Source organism: Ambystoma mexicanum (genome assembly GCF_040938575.1).
Source record: "Ambystoma mexicanum isolate Mex_15411 chromosome 12 unlocalized genomic scaffold, UKY_AmexF1_1 Mex_chr12_unloc.1, whole genome shotgun sequence".
In the NCBI taxonomy this organism is placed as follows: domain Eukaryota; kingdom Metazoa; phylum Chordata; class Amphibia; order Caudata; family Ambystomatidae; genus Ambystoma; species Ambystoma mexicanum.
The window spans coordinates 8,906,744-8,922,734 of NW_027182322.1; the positions used below are offsets into that span (position 1 = coordinate 8,906,744).

At 46.7% G+C, this 15,991-nt stretch overlaps 1 long non-coding RNA gene across 2 annotated transcripts in view; it reads right to left on the reverse strand.

The window, feature by feature from the left end:
* Positions 1–15,720, reverse strand: part of LOC138529513 (uncharacterized) — a 376,286-nt gene extending 360,566 nt beyond the window's left edge. For both annotated transcript variants that reach the window (XR_011284842.1, XR_011284841.1), the window contains exons 1-2: positions 15,643–15,720; positions 15,448–15,557 (exon numbers count right to left, since the gene is read on the reverse strand). This is a non-coding gene — a long non-coding RNA (uncharacterized lncRNA). The remainder of the gene's footprint in view (positions 1–15,447; positions 15,558–15,642) is intronic.
* Between the last annotated feature and the right edge of the window lie 271 nt (positions 15,721–15,991).

The following is a 15,991-nucleotide window of genomic DNA, read 5'->3' on the forward strand; positions in this document are numbered from 1 at the left end:
CACTATCTCCCCTTCGTCATCCCTATCTTCAAACAGCTCAGCATCAGTCAATTCCTTTAATAACCTGGTTGGATCGATGCACAACACTGTACGTCACTGCCTTCTGTCCGGGTCTACCGCTATCTTAACAATTTTAGTCTTTGACACCAACACTCCTTCAAAATCTAGCATGGGGATCGTCCCCCCAATGTGCTCTTGGGGTACCGCAGGTCCAAATATAAAGTCAGGGTGTACTCTCCACCATCTATACTTGGAATTGCAAGCAACCACACTGTCACTGCATAAACAAACAGCTCTGGATGTATCGGTACTCCTCGGGCAGCCAGCTCACTTCCTAGGACATGAATAACTTCCATGGCTCTTATGTGGCATATCCCTGGGGTGGAGCACACCACCCCTCTTTCAGTAAACAAGATGGTCATATTGTGCTTACTGAGCACATCTCGTCCCAACAGATTAACGGGGGAGGTTTCTGAGAACAACAGGGGAGCTTGCACTGTCTTGCCCCCCACCTTGATGGCCAATTCTTCTGTGAAACGAACTGATTTCACTGCCCCAAAGAAGCACTGCATGTCCATGATTTCGGCTGGTAAAGTAAAGCATCCCTCCGTAATGCATGATTTGGTGGCGCCTGTGTCCACCATACAGATAACATTTTTTTTGCCTATCTGCACACCCACCAAGGGTTCCTCTTCAGGGTCAGCAGTGATGGGCAGGACTGGACATGCAAGAAATCTATGTGGGCTGTCCTAATCTGGATAGGTGTTTGTCCCTTGGAAGGCAAAAGGGTTGCCCCCCAATACACTCGCTCCCTTATAGTGTGTAACCATACCATTGGGGACCGCATTACTATTAGGTATTTGAGTTAACTGTGGAGGGGTGGGGTGCGTTTCGTTTGCCGCCTTGCTATTGGCACTTAGAGGATGCAGCTGCGGAAAATACAGAGGCGGGGGTGCTTGGGTAGGTGGTTGTTGTGCTCCATACTGAGCCACTGCGGGACCAGTGGCATTTGGCATTTGATAGGGGGCTGGTGCTCCTTGGGTATACGGGGGCATCTGATTATATCCTCCACCAATCCTACTTCTGCACCAACATTGCCCTATTTTCCCCCCTTTTGGTCACATGCCCCCAAATCCTCCCTGTCCTCCTCATGGACCTGCAAACCCCCCTTCCACATGGGTACCTGTTACGCTCACCTGGTATCCACGGGGACGCCACCCAGTCCTGGTTGGATGATTTGCACTCTCAAACCCTCTCCCGGTCCCTTGGTAAGGCCCTGGTTAAAGATGGGTCTGCAATGTAGGAGAGCTGGATTCAATAACAGATTGTCTTTATGTTTTCCCACCTCCCTTGGCCTCAACTCCTTCCTCCCCCTTGGGCCTACTCATCACCTTAATATTGTAAAAGGTGGATTCTCCGTCCTGCTCCTCGTGGCAGGGGCGCGTAGATGTGGAGGGCGAGCAGCGACCAAGTTACTTCACTGGTGCAAGCCCCCCTGTGGGAATCCAGGTCTGCTGCGACTCCGTAGGTTTGCTGCTTTACAGTCTTTATATGGAGTTCTTATGTCTTATGTCTTGCTTCTTTCCTTTTAGGTATGGAAAGGTATTTTGGTGTTGTCATGCAGTTTGAAGATGAGCATGGGCCGGTAGGCGAAAGCGCGGTGTGCGCGTTGCTGTCCGGTGAGGAATGCGCGATGCAAGGCACTGTTTTGCCTTTTATATTGCTAACCTGTGTCTTTTCTCTCCTTGCAGGTTGCGTTGTTCCTTGCCGAGCGCCGTAATGTTCCAGCAATTATACTGACCAGGAGATGACTACCCAGGTAAGAATTGTGTGGCTTTCTTCATTCGGGAGGAAACGTGAGTAAATGCTTACCAATGCTGTCTTTATTTCTCCTCTTTCCAGGTTCTGGTATTCCAGGATGCATGCGGTGCTGGATGATGGAGTTCGTACCTTCAGGTGAGTGGAACTGAAGTCAGTGTTGGATTGAAGACAGGATACTGTTCCAGATAAGTTTCATAGTGTTCTTTCTCTCTCTGAAGGTCCTTGGTTTCAGGTAAGCTGGGATCAAAGAACTGGACACGGTGAGCGTTACGCTGCCCACAGCAGAATAACGCAAAGCATGTTCTGCTGTTTGGGTGTGGTTTAAATAGTCTCAGGTGAAGTAGTCCAGGTAAAATAGTCCCAGGCCTGCCACACCCAAAGTAGTCCAGGTAAAGTAGTCCCAGGCCTGCCACACCCAAAAGACTAGACCGCATAGCTCAGTTCCTTGTAACTGAGCTATGTGTGTGCCTCCAAGTTAAATAGTCCTAAGTAAATAGTCCCATTCTAATGTTAGTCTTCATGATGGTTATGAGCCTGGCGCCAAAGGCGCCAGGACTGACTCCAAGGGAGTCTTGGATGAGGTTTTAAGGCCTTTGACCTGGCCCTAACTGGAAGGCTGATTTGCCAGCGAGGGCCACGGGCAAGGGTCATGACAGTACCCTCTGTGGGGTGATCATGAGTATTGGTTGAAACCCATCATTCCAGATGTACCCTCCTGTCCACACAGGGGCTGTTCTCATGTCTGCCTGGACCACCCTTGTCCGTGTCTGTGGATCGTGTAATGCAGCGATCATAGGCCCTTGCACTGATATCTTTGCTAATTTCTTTTTTTTCTAGTTTGCCTTCCTCAGACTGCAGTCGCTGAGCCGTTTCCTTCTCCTTTTCTCTCAACCGTTTACAATGATGTATAATAATAGATTGGTTCTATGTCATTTCATTGACTGATTTCTTTTTCCGATGGGTTTTTGTACGAATATTTTTCAACACAAAACTCATCATTGTGTGTTGAATAATTGATTGAAGATCAGGCATGTCGGGATAAGCACACCGCAAGGCTGCCCACACCTGCGCTCTGATGTCATTAAAATGGGCACCATCATGAATATCATCTCCTAATCATACACCCTGGACCCCACTTTTACAAAAATGTCATCAGCCTGATCTCCCAGTGTGGTGACAAACGGGCTCTTCAAATCCCCTACTGCCAAGGTAACCACTGCCGTCTGTTTGTTAAATGCATACATCCATTTCCCCACCCCAGCAGTAAGGGATGGCAAACTTTTTATCAAATTATTTGTGTCCATCTGTGGCCACATAATATACTGTGCCCTTCCAGGTCTTTTGTGCAATAAGAGGAACTGTGCTTCCATCACCTTCCTCATCTTCCTCTACTCGGTACCCTCCCATTTAGCAATCGCTATGTGCCTATATCTGTTCCATAGTCAGAGCCCCCATAAACTTTCCACTCCCTGCGATATCACTGGCGGGGCCTCTCCTTCCCCCAGCTCATCCACTGTACCCCATCCTCCTCTCCTGGGTCTCCACCCATCTCATCCTCTGACCTCACTGTCCCATAGTCCAAACTTACATTCCCCTTATCCTCTCTTTCCAAATGTACATCATTAATGGGTGTGCTATCGATCCTAAAAAAAATGTCTCCCACTCTTGTGCCGCTTTTAAGGTGCCCTCTAACTCCTTCTGTAGTTTTGTATTGATGCCCCTATTTTGTTTGGCGTTGTGTCCGAGGGCATAGTATTTGAAATATTTTGGTATGGAGCTTGTGGCAGTGATGGGGTTGGGGCAGTGGTGGGCGGGACGACATATGTGGGGGTTGGTGCATCCTAAGGCAACACAGGTGGGGTAACACCCTGGCGGGTACTGTGGCATGGTAGTGGTCCACTTGTTCCCCACACCTGGTCTGGATGGGGTGGGACAAGCAGGCCCTGGTGGGGCTCTGAGGACAGTTTTACTTTCTATCATGGGCGGTCCTGTGGGTAATTTCGCCTGACTGGGGGTGGCCACCTCTAAGTCTTCTTCCTTCCTCTTTTGGAACTTTTTACCCTTATATTTAGATGCCAAAAACATGTACGTGTGACCCAATATTTCCTTGTTATTCGTGCCCTGCTCTGGCCATGATTGAAATAACCCTCCCTGTGTCTCCGTCAACCACTGCTTATGGTATTCATCCTCATCTTCATCATATGCTTTATTCCACAATTTGTCATTAGCACTTCATCACAATAAAACATGAAATCCAAATATATAAAACTCCAGATGACTAAAAGTATATATCAATCCAATGTCTTATAAAAAGTAGAAATTAATTTCATTTTCTTAATGGCAAACTAACACAGTGGATAAAATTACTATATAAAAATCAATAAAACACAATAGATACAATTGCAATGTAAACTCAGACACATAACTTTAAGAGACACATAGTAGTAGAAAGGTATGGCTATAGGCAACTAGCCATTTACTTAGTTTGTATAATTAACCAAATGCCTCCGTCGTAGCAATGCTCGGTGCACAAATTTCACTATGAAGTAAGTGTCATTTATGTTATTAGTAGACTGACATAATAACACAGTTTCAAGGGGGATGGTAAAACTGGCTTTCCTGAAGAGCGGCAACAAGTACTGTCTTCTTAAGTCAATGGGCCTCATTACGAGGTTGGAGGTAGCCATGCAGTTTAAACCGGCATGGCTACTCCCAAATTCGGGTCTGGCTCAGGGTCCCGGGAAAGGGGAATTACCGGGCCATTCCGACATTGGCAGGCCCGGTAATTCCCCTTGCGCGGGACCCAGAGCTGGTACGTCCCCATTCCCACTTGAGCCCCCATAGGGCTCAATGGGAATGGGGAGGATGGTAGCAGCGGTACCATTCATAACGGTACCGTTGCTACCATCCTGTTCTGCTTGCGGGTGCCGCTCAGCACTTCTGGTCTAACCAGGCATGCAGAGCGGCACCCGCGAGCAGAACTCGTAATGTGGTGGCATGGTAACAACGGCGCAGGTAGCACTACCGGTGCTGTTGTTGCCTTACCGCTTGTTGCCTTACCGCCACAATCGTAAATACAAAACAACAAAAAGTGCATAATAGACTCATTACTCAAGTTTCAAAGTGGACAAATTTGTGTAGATTGACCTTTCCAGCTACTCATGAATTTACCGGTCCTAAGGGTGCCTGTTCTGAGCTCCAGAAACAATCTATGTGCATATACAGGTGTTAGAAGTTCCAAATAACTCCCAAAGCCTTGCTCAGTTTTTAGGCAAAGGTAATTGAAGCCTAACTTTAATTTTAGGCAACTATTGGCTGATGTTTTGCAATTTACCAACCTTATAGCAGACTTCACTTCATCTTTCATGGAACTAGATATGTTCGCTGGGCTGGATTATCCCAGATAGATTCTAAACCCAGACATTTCAATAGATTTTTAACGTGAATTACCCATGACAATAACCCCCCACCCGATGAATTTAATAAGGCTAGGATTGCATCCCAAAACATTGATAAATCTGTGGATGACCATAATCGCAGCCAATAAAAGTTTGGATTCCAGACTACCTGGGAGGTGATAGAATCTAAACCACACTCCTTCTGTAAAAGTGTGTTTGGGTAGCTCATTGGGAGGTGCAACCATTTTTTTATGAACTTATTCTCAATAATCCTGAGGTGATGTCCATTACAACACCCCCACAGATCCCCCCAACCCCATACAGGGCAGCCGGAAAAGATTGGATTTTTATGAATGTCAAGGGCTGGAGAAACCGCCCTTTGACTGTGTTTGACAAAAACATTTGTACTCCCCCGCTATTCCTAGCCAAGACAGCCTTTCATTTACTCATCTGTGTAAGGAACTCATGGTATCAACAGTAAGACAGACACAAATGACCACAGTTCAAGGGTGTTTATTGAACTTCAATTGGGTTTGAAAAACACCTATCTAATCCTAAATCTAAAGATGGGAGCGAGTGTCATGGCCACTGGTCATTGGCCAGTCACCTCACATCCTGCAGGGTCCCAATGGACCCAGTCTTGGCACCTTTGGCACCAAGCTCATTATAAAGTGTGCTTTGCACACAGACTGTTGAAAGCACATGCATCTGGGCAGGGCGGGGCCCTAGCAATGCATGGAAGGCACGTGCAGAAGGCAGGAGGAGTGGCAAGGTGGGGCCTCAGGGCGGGGCATAAAGGGAGTGGCTGGGGCTAGGCTATATAAGCCACTCCCACCCACATGCTGGCACTTCGCGTTAGTCTGCTAGAGCAGCGTAACGCTTACCGCCGTTCAGAAGACCTTACCTGTTTCAGCACGTGTATCCTCAGTCTCCGGAGCCCTCCAGCATCTTACTTGAGTCAGCCACACCATCGCTGAAAGCACTGCCATTGCTTCACTTCAGCAACTACGCGTGCATCTTACCTGGGTCAGCCGCACCATCGCTGGAAGCACTGCTATCACTTCCCCTTCTGCAGTCACGCGCATATCTTATCTGGATATGCAGGCCCTCACGGGTGCCGCCCAGCATCCCTACCAGTCCCGAACTTCCATCAACACGGGATCTTCTTCCGACACACCATCCTCGAGGATCTTCATCTCCAGCCGCCTGTAGGAGCTCGGAAATCATCAAGCACTGATCAGCTGCACCTGCAAAGGGAAAGGAAACACAAGGTTAGCACTTGCATTGACTTTCATACTCTAAGCAGCAATCTTCTGGTAGAGGCCACTTGCCTCTAGTAGCTCCTCCGGAGTAGACTTTGTCATCACACATTCCTGGGTCATCTTCATACCTAAGGGAGAGAGAAAGGAAAATATAGGGTTACGGACAATGATCATGGAGGAAGATTAACACAATCAATACGAACAATAATCATAGTTACAAAACTTACCTTCAAGAGGGAATGGTTGCAGCCGGTTTGGACCTTCACGCCAAGGACCAGTGACGCAACTAGGTCTATCTACAGCACCCCTGCTGGAAGAAAGCAGGACGGAGAGCTTATCTTTCAATCAAAACAGGAGAGCCTGCATGGGCAAACTCTTGCTCACAATCTTTTGGCACGAAAGGGTTGAGGGGAATGGCAACGTCACCACGCCATTTTCACCATCTCTCATCTTCTCTCAGGAGCAGAACCTGTATCCTGGGTCCTCGGTAACGCAGTGGCTGGGGGAGAGAGGTGATCCACAGGATCCAAGTCGAGGGAGGGCTCCAACCGCACCCCAACGTCCCCGTGGAGACCAGTTGAGCGTAACAGAACGCAAAGCCTCACCGAATCTCTGCCTGCTTGTTATGTATGCTTCAGAGACTGACCAGTTGGCTCAATTGTTGGGGGAATAACGAGCTGAAGTACATGCCTCCAGACAAGAGACTAATTTGTTAAGAAGGGATCTTATTGTTGCACGAGGAAGAACTGACGAACTGGCAAGGCAGGCACTTCAAACACATGCGGGACAAGTCCCGTTACCTGGGATCGCTCCAATCCCTTTGCCACCATCACCACCAGTGCAAGTGGTGCTCCCATGGGCTGTACCGTTGGCTCCACCCTAACGGTTTACCAGCGACCCCAAACAATACGCAATATTTATGAATCGGTGTCGCTTGCATTTTATGTGCCGTCCAGGGGCTTTTCCAAATGACAGTTCCAGAGTGGCCTTTATGCTTTTATATTTAGGAGTGAGTGCTGCAGACTGGTGAATACCATTGGTCGATCAGGACGACCCAGTACTCCACAACTTTGGGGGGGTTCCAACAGGAAATGGAAAAGTTGTTTGCGAGACACTCCCAAGGACAAGCTCTGAATAACGAACTATTGTCTCTAAGACAGGGAAATCAGGAATTATTGACATATATAGCCATCTTTAATCGCCTCATTGCACAAACCAACTGGCCCAAAGAAAAAAGGAACACATTATTCTATCGAGGATTGCGTGGGGAATTAAAGGATGTGCTAGCCCAAGTGGTCCATCCTCCTAAAGTTTGTACAGAGTACATTAATCTGATGTTGCAACTGGATCGTAGATTACAAGACAGGAAATTAGATCGCACGAGAACTGAAGGGAGAACAGTCTACATGCGAACCAGGGATAACCACATCAAGGCCCATGATGCAGCTGAACCCATGCAAATGTGGGGGTTACGGGCCCCCATATCTAAGGCAGAGAGGGAAAAAAGGAGGCAACAACAGCTTTGTCTATATTGTGGCAAGGCTGGACACTTTCTGCGAGATTGCCCAACGAAACCCCCCAGGAAAACTGTAGGTGCAACGGATAATAATGATAACGAGCAAGAGCAGGCTTCAGCTCCAGAAAACTCCAACACCCGAAAAGGTAGGGGTCCCCTTGTCGAGCGAAATAAAGAAAGCAGTTCAGACCTCACACCTAGTCTTTCTGGTACTTATAGTCCACCCTCAGCAACCATCACAGGTACACGCCTTGGAGGCGTATATCGACAGTGGAGTAGTTGGTAACTATATTGATCAGGATCTAGCCACACAAATAGGCCTTCCTCTTCAGCATAAATCGCAGGCGGAAAACGTAACTGCAGTTGATGGCTCTCAACTATCCTCAGACCGTGACGCAACACACCGAAAAACTTATGCTGATATGTCAGGACGGTCATCAAGAAGACATCTCTTTTGATCTTATTGGAGCACCACAGTCCAGATGATCCTAGGAATGCCGTGGCTGGAGACCCATAATCCCAGAATAGACTGGAAAACATGAGTGCTGACCTTTCAGCAAGAACGCGCCAAAACCTGTTACCCTAAGAACTTGCAGAAACCCAAATCCAAAGCAAAGGCACTTCTGGCTCTTGCAAGCACCTTACCCCCGGAATATCTGGACTTTCAGGATGTATTCCAAAAGGAACAAGCAAATACGTTGCCCCCGCATAGACCCTATGACTGCCAGATCGATCTGATACCCGGGGCCCAAATCCCGTGCAGTCAAATATATGCAAGAAAATCAACACCTGCAAACCTACCTAGATCAGTACCTGGTGAACGGATTTATTTGTCCATCTAAGTCCCCTGCATGCTTAGTGCTCTTCTTCGTACCCAAGAAGGAAGGAGACCTCAGAACGTGCATCTATTACAGGGCTTTGAACCAAATTACGGTTAAAAATAGGTATCATTTACCACTCATGCGAGAACTAATCGACCAGGTAAAGAGTGCTCGGAGCAACACAAAGCTAGACCTCCGGGGGCTTATCACCTCGTACGAGTTAAAAGTGGTGACGAGTGCAAAACAGCATTTCGGACCAAATATGGACTTTTTGAGTATCAGGTTATGCCCTTCGGGTTATGCAATGCACCAGCGGCATTTCAGTTCTTTATGAACAATGTACTCCACGAACTATTGGATGTCTGTGTTCTTGTTTACATCAACGATATCCTTATCTATTCGCAGCCTAAGGAAGATCATGTGGGCCATGTAAGAGCTGTGCTGGAAAAGCTCTGTCGGCACCGATTGTTTGCCAAACTGGAAAAATGCTCCTTCCACATCACGGAGGTCACATTTTTGGGATTTATGCTTACTCCACAGGGTGTTCGAATGGACACAGGCAAGGTTAAGGCTATCCTCAAATGGCCTTCCCCGACCTCTACCAAAGGGGTACAAAGCGTGTTGGGATTTGCTAATTTTTACAGACGGTTTATACCACAATTCTCTCAGATCGTCCATCCGATCACATCACTTCTAAATAAGAATAAGAAATTCTTATGGTCTGCCGAAGCAGAGAGCGCTTTTCAGGAATTGAAACAAGCCTTCACCTCGGAGCCTGTACTTCGACATCCTCGACCGGATCTACCCTAAGTGGTTGAAACGGACGCCTCCAGCATTGCCATGGGAGCCGTGCTATCGCAAAAGGACCCTGAGACGGGACAACTCCATCCCATAGCATTTTGGTCTTGCAAATTTTCAGCACCCGAAAAGAACTATGCAATTACTGACAAAGAACTCTTGGCAATCAAAGGAGCCTTCAAGACCTGGAGACACTACCTATTAGGGGCCAAACACACAGTCACTGTTATTACTGATCACTGTAATCTACAATATTTAAAAACAGCTAAAGCTCAGTCCTCACGTCAACTCCGCTGGGCTTTATTCTTTGCTGAGTACGATTTTATAATAACCTATCGACCAGGAGTGAATAACAGAAAGGCAGACGCCCCATCGAGAATGGGAGAGGACCAGGACGCCTTCAATCCAGTCGACCCCATTGCATTATCTCCGAAGAACAGATTCAACACCAGACCGCTATAACTACCTGCTGGGAAGACTTAAAAATCGATCCCCAAAGTCAGATGGAACCGACTGCCCAAAGGAATGGTTGAGTAAGGGGGATCAATATTCTATCAAAAATAATCTGCCATACTTCCAGGGAACACTATATGTTCAAGACAAGGGAACATGTACCAAAATAATAGCGAACTATCACGAGTCATTGGTGGAAGGACACCCTGGAATTGCCAAGACTAGAGCCAAAATCCATGCCAATTATTGGTGGCGATCTTGAAGGAAGGATGTGACCCAGTTTGTTACCACTTGCGGTGTCTGTGCACAAAACAAAGCTCAAAAACTAAACCCTGCAGGGCTATTGAGACCATTAGGAGTACCACCGACACCATGGCATACTTTGTCACTGGAATTCATTACCGACATGCCACCCTGTGATGGGTTTAATATGATATTAGTAGTGGTAGACCTATTCTCCAAGATGGCACATTTTATCCCACTGAAAGGACTTCCCACCGCTGCTACTCTGGCCACAGTATTTCTGGAACAAATCGTTCGACTACATGGTTTGCCATCTGTACTGGTTTCTGACCGAGGAACTCAGTTTGTTTCGGCCTTTTGGAAAAGATGTTGTAAGATAGCCCAAATTGACCTCTGTCTTTCCACGAGTCATCACCCTCAAACCGATGGTCAAACAGAAAGGACGAACCAGACGCTGGAACAATACCTGAGATTTATGTTGCAACAAACAGGAGAGTCCTGAAAAAACATTCTCTGGCTCAGCGAATTTGCAACTCTATTCACACCAGCACCGGGCAGAGCCCATTTTATACAATGAATGGTCGACACCCAAGAACATCCTCTTTTGATCCCCTTGATGAGTTGGAGATGCCGGCTGTTACATCATTGCATGGGATAATCGCTCAATCCCTTAAAGAAGCCACCGAAAACTTGAACCGACATAGGAGAGAGGCTCCACAATATCACGTCGGGGATGAAGTGTGGTTGGCATCCAAACACATTCCATTAAAAGGACTCTGTGCCTTTCGGCCATGATACCTGGGACCATATCCGATTAAGGCCATCATAAACGCTGTGGCCATGAAATTGGATTTACCAACCAACATGCGAATTCACCCAGTTTTTCATGTTTCTCTTCTAAAGCCAGTGAAACCAGACACACGAATTTCAACACCACCTGAACTGGAGGTTATCGCAGGGGAACTTGAGTATGAGGTAAAAAGCATCCTGGATTCCGATGAAGGAACACTCAAAACTTTATTATCTCATTGATTGGGAGGGCTACGGGCCCCAGGATCATACTTGGGAACCAGCCGAATTTGTCCATGCTCCACGACTTATCAAACTATTTCACCGGAACAACCCCACCAAACTGGGACCTGAGGTTAGGACAATCCTGAGAGGGTTCTTGAGGGGGAGTGCTGTCATGGCCACTGGTCATTGGACAGTCACTTCACATCCTGCAGGGTCCCAATGGACCCAGTCTTTGCGCCTTTGGCACCAAGCTCATTATAAAGTGTGCTTTGCACACAGACTGTTGAAGGCACGTGCATCTGGGCAGGGCCCTAGCATGCATGGAAGGCACAAGCAGATGGCAGGAGGAGTGGCAAGGTGGGGCCTCAGGGTGGGGCCTGAACGGATTGGCTGAGGCCAGGCTATATAAACTGGCACCACCCGCATGCTGGTGCTTCGCGTTAGTCTGCTAGAGCAGCGTAACGCTTAGCGCCGTTCAGAAGACCTTACCTGTTTCAGCACGTGCATCCTCAGTCTCTGGAACCCTCCAGCATCTTACCTTGAGGGCAGCCACACCAACGCTTCACTTCTGCAGCTACACGCGCATCTTACCTGAGTCAGCCGCACCATCGCTGAAAGCACTGCCATTGCTTCACTTCAGCAACTACGCGCGCATCTTACCTGGGTCAACCGCACCATCGCTGGAAGCACTGCTATTGCTTCCCCTTCTGCAGCCACGCGCATATCTTTCCTGGATCTGCAGCCCCTTGCGGGTACCGCCCGGCATCCCTACCAGTCCCAAACTTCCATCAACACGGGATCTTCTTCTGACGCACCATCCTCGAGGATCTTCATCTCCGGCGTCCTGTAGGAACTCGGAAACCACCCATCAAGCACTGATCAGCTGCACCTGCAAAGGGAAAGGGAACACAAGGTTAGCACTTGCATTGACTTTCATACTCTAAGCTGCAAGCTTCTGGTAGAGGCCACTTGCCTCTGGTAGCTCCTCCGGAGTAGACTTTGTCATCACACATTCCTGGGTCATCTTCATACCTAAGGGAGAGACAAAGGACAATATAGGGTTTCGGACAATAATCATGGAGGAAGATTAACACAATCAATACGAACAATAATCATAGTTACAAAACTTACCTTCAAGACGGAATGGTCGCAGCCGGTCTAGACCTTCACGCCAAGGACCAGTGACGCAACTAGGTCCATCTACAGCGCCCCTGCTGGAAGAAAGCAGGACGGAGAGCTCATCTTTCAATCAAAATAGGTGAGCCTGCATGGGCAAACTCTTGCTCACAACCTTTTTGCATAAAAGTGTTGAGGGGAATCCCGACGTCACCATGCCATTTTCACCGTCCCTCATCTTCTCTCAGGAGCAGAACCGGTATCCTGGGTCCTCTGTAACGCAGTTGCTGGGGGAGAGAGCTGATCCACAGGAGCCAGGACCAGGGAGGGCTCCAACCATGCCCCAAAGCCCCCGCGGAGACCAGGTGAGCGTAACAGCTTGCTACGACCATCAAATAATAATAATGAAGTCCCAGTCAAGTCTGTCAAAATAAGAGGGCTTATACTAATAAACCTATTGCCAATCCTTACTTCTAAATATACCGAACAGTGTGGAAAATGATGTAGATACCAAAAGTGTATCATAAACCAATATGTCAGGATGACTGGATAGTTAGTTTCCCTTCCCCAAGTTTTCACCACGGGACAAGGCGGAAAACTTGGGCTTGGAACACACTCCAGTTCGGCTAAGCACCAGGGCACGGTTCCAGTTCATATAGCAGCTTTCCGTAACCTAATGTCTTACTCAATCAAGGACGACTTTTCCCTTTCAATGCAAAAGTTCAACAAAAAGGGATCAAGGTTCCTTTCCTCAGGAGTTTACCTTTCAAGCTACGAAAGTCCTTCACTCCACTTTGAGACTCCCTCAACCGGGCTCACACTCCTTTTTCACTTTACCATAGGACTCTCTCCGTCAGTCACGGGCATGTGTATGGCTCTGTTCTCAATTCACACTACTTTCAACTTTCACTTTGACTCTCCCTCAGTCAGGCTCAGACTCCTGTTTATTTCACAGTTCACTACAAACCGAAGACTTTTGATGGTGCACAGGATTTAGCTTGACCCGTTGCAGTAGCACTTCTATTCTCTTCCTCATAAATAATATTCACAATTCATAAGTTCTGTTAGCAGGGATACATTTAGGCAGAGACCTTTCGATTTGGCACCCACGTGGTGCCGGACCACTCTGCTACTTAATGTACTTGCTTTGATAGTTCAATCACCCATCCAATACTCACTTTTCTCCTGGCTTCTCTCATTCGGGCACAAGCCACTTGTTTTATGATTCAAATCCCCCTCCTCTGGGCTCAGATCTGCCGGTGTTCACTTTCTAGGCTTCCCTGGTTCGGGCGCGAGACTTCTAAACAGCTTCAAGCATTCTTTTTGCTACTTAGTATCGTGCGTTCACTTCTCAAAGTAAAAAAAAAACAATTATCAGCATTCCTTTTCCATTTGCGTCTTTCATCAAATGCCTTTTACTTCAACTTTATAGGAAACTTTGTTGCCTCTCGTAACCTTTGTTCATATGCAGCCCGGTTTCACACAGTTGCCTTCAACTCACCCAGCTGTGTACAACGTTCGGCTCGCGACTTTGCTCTTGGAACCAATGGTGATACCGCAGTGGCTGCACTTCTCCCCTGACTCGACTAGTCAGGCAGGAGGGCTCCTGGTATTTCAGACACACATTACAGGATTCTCTGGCCTCACTTCTCCGCCTCACAGGTGATGGTTCCGAGTTTTCCACAGACAAGCGATTATTTGTCAAACAGCCAAAGGGCATCTCCCTTCTTGATTTCATTCCATGACTTTCCGTCTGGCTTCCTCGATTCATCTGCAGTCTGCAATAGGCTTCTCCCTCATATGCACTGCCAAGTTCTTTGCCTTGCTCAGTGTGTGCTACTGAGCTCTGCCTTTTATCCAGGTGGGGAGAGTGAATTTGTTGCAGGTGAAGATGATTGGGATGGAGTGCCTGATCTTGCCTGGCCTTGTTAATGCGACACAATGGGGTTTGTACATAGGGATTAATGACCCATGGGCTTCCATGGGTAATCCTCATTGTCCAGTTTTATTCTTCCTCATCTCAGTCATGTCAGTAGGATAGGAAAGGTAAGGATTATGGGAGTTGTAGTGTTTTGCAAAATGTGGTAAAAAAATAAGTTTGAAAGAGTTTCAAATAGAATGGACCTTTCAGATAATGTTTCTTATTATTATGGGTAGGGACGGTTCTGCATTTTGCAGAAGGACATGGTTCGGATGAGGTTGAGGCATAATGACTGAAATGATAGATACGGGCGGGCACCGCAATTTTACTTACAGTCTTGTGTGTTAACTTGCAACTTTCTTTGTGTTTAATGGTGAGCCCAAGTGACCCAGTGTACACTACACTGGAAAAAGAACCAAAACAGCAAAATGTGTCTTATGAAAACCTTTCATCAGACCTTGGGTCGCCAGTGATGTAGAAAAGACTGTTGAGACATGTTTAATTTGTTCATATAATGCTCAAAATAGAAGGTAATAGTTTGACCCCCATCTAAAAGAAATAGGCAGAGTTTCTTTGCAATTTTGCTTGTGGATTGTTTTTAAATTTCAAAAGTTCATTTTGGTTGAGGAGGCAGAATGCCAAACAATTTCCAATGCATTTCAGACCTACAATCTTGGTCCTTCATCAGGGCGAATTCTACAGTACGAAAGAAAATACAAACACTAGTTTAGCTATTACTGATATGCTTATCACAAATGTATCAACAACGAGAAAAACTCAAAATACTTTTCAAATTCTGTGAGGTACATTGAAAGTGCAAAGTACCTGTAATTGGATGAACAATTTATACGTTATGATTCTACTCCAAAGTATTCACAACTTGAGAACTGACATGATTCTCATTCAGAAATCCTCAATGTAACTTTGTTGTGCGTACCAAGTCCTAATGCAGTTTCCAATGTAAAATACACAGATACAAGTTCTGTTGATCGTGTATATAATAGTCAAAAGAAGAATTAAATCGCCTAGGTGATGCTTAATCTAGTCATCAATCTGCTTAAAATCGAGTGAATGTAGTGCATACCTGAATGTTATCTGGAATCATGCCCCGGCACGAAAAGCCATGTAGAATGTTGCGCTAATGGCCGCTCACAGCCGTCGTTTCGTCTCGGCGTAATCAAGCATGTATAAGCTCTGCGTAATGTGAAACATGTAATTAGGGACTTGAGATCGTAGGGAGTGTAGAATATAAATCAATGGATATGGTCAGATCGTTTACCTTGAAAAGCGTTAAGAACCTCATACAGCTAACCGCTATGCTTCGCGTTCCTGTAGCTGCAGTTCGTGAAGCTTTGGTATGCGCGTTGTCATGGGAACGCCTAATACCCTCAGCGTTACATGCTGTTACGTCCGAATGTTGCATGATTGTTAGTAAGCGGTTGTCTAAGGACCATGATGCAGTTATTTGAGATGAAGCCGCGTACACAGTAGGCTGCATTTTAGCTTTGCTGGTAAGAATGTTAAAACACATTACGGATGTTAATGTAAAAAAAGGAATAGTGTTCCAAGCCATACTTCAATGCTAAGGTTTAGAGTAAAAAGCTGGTATACAAAACTCGAATTGCTTG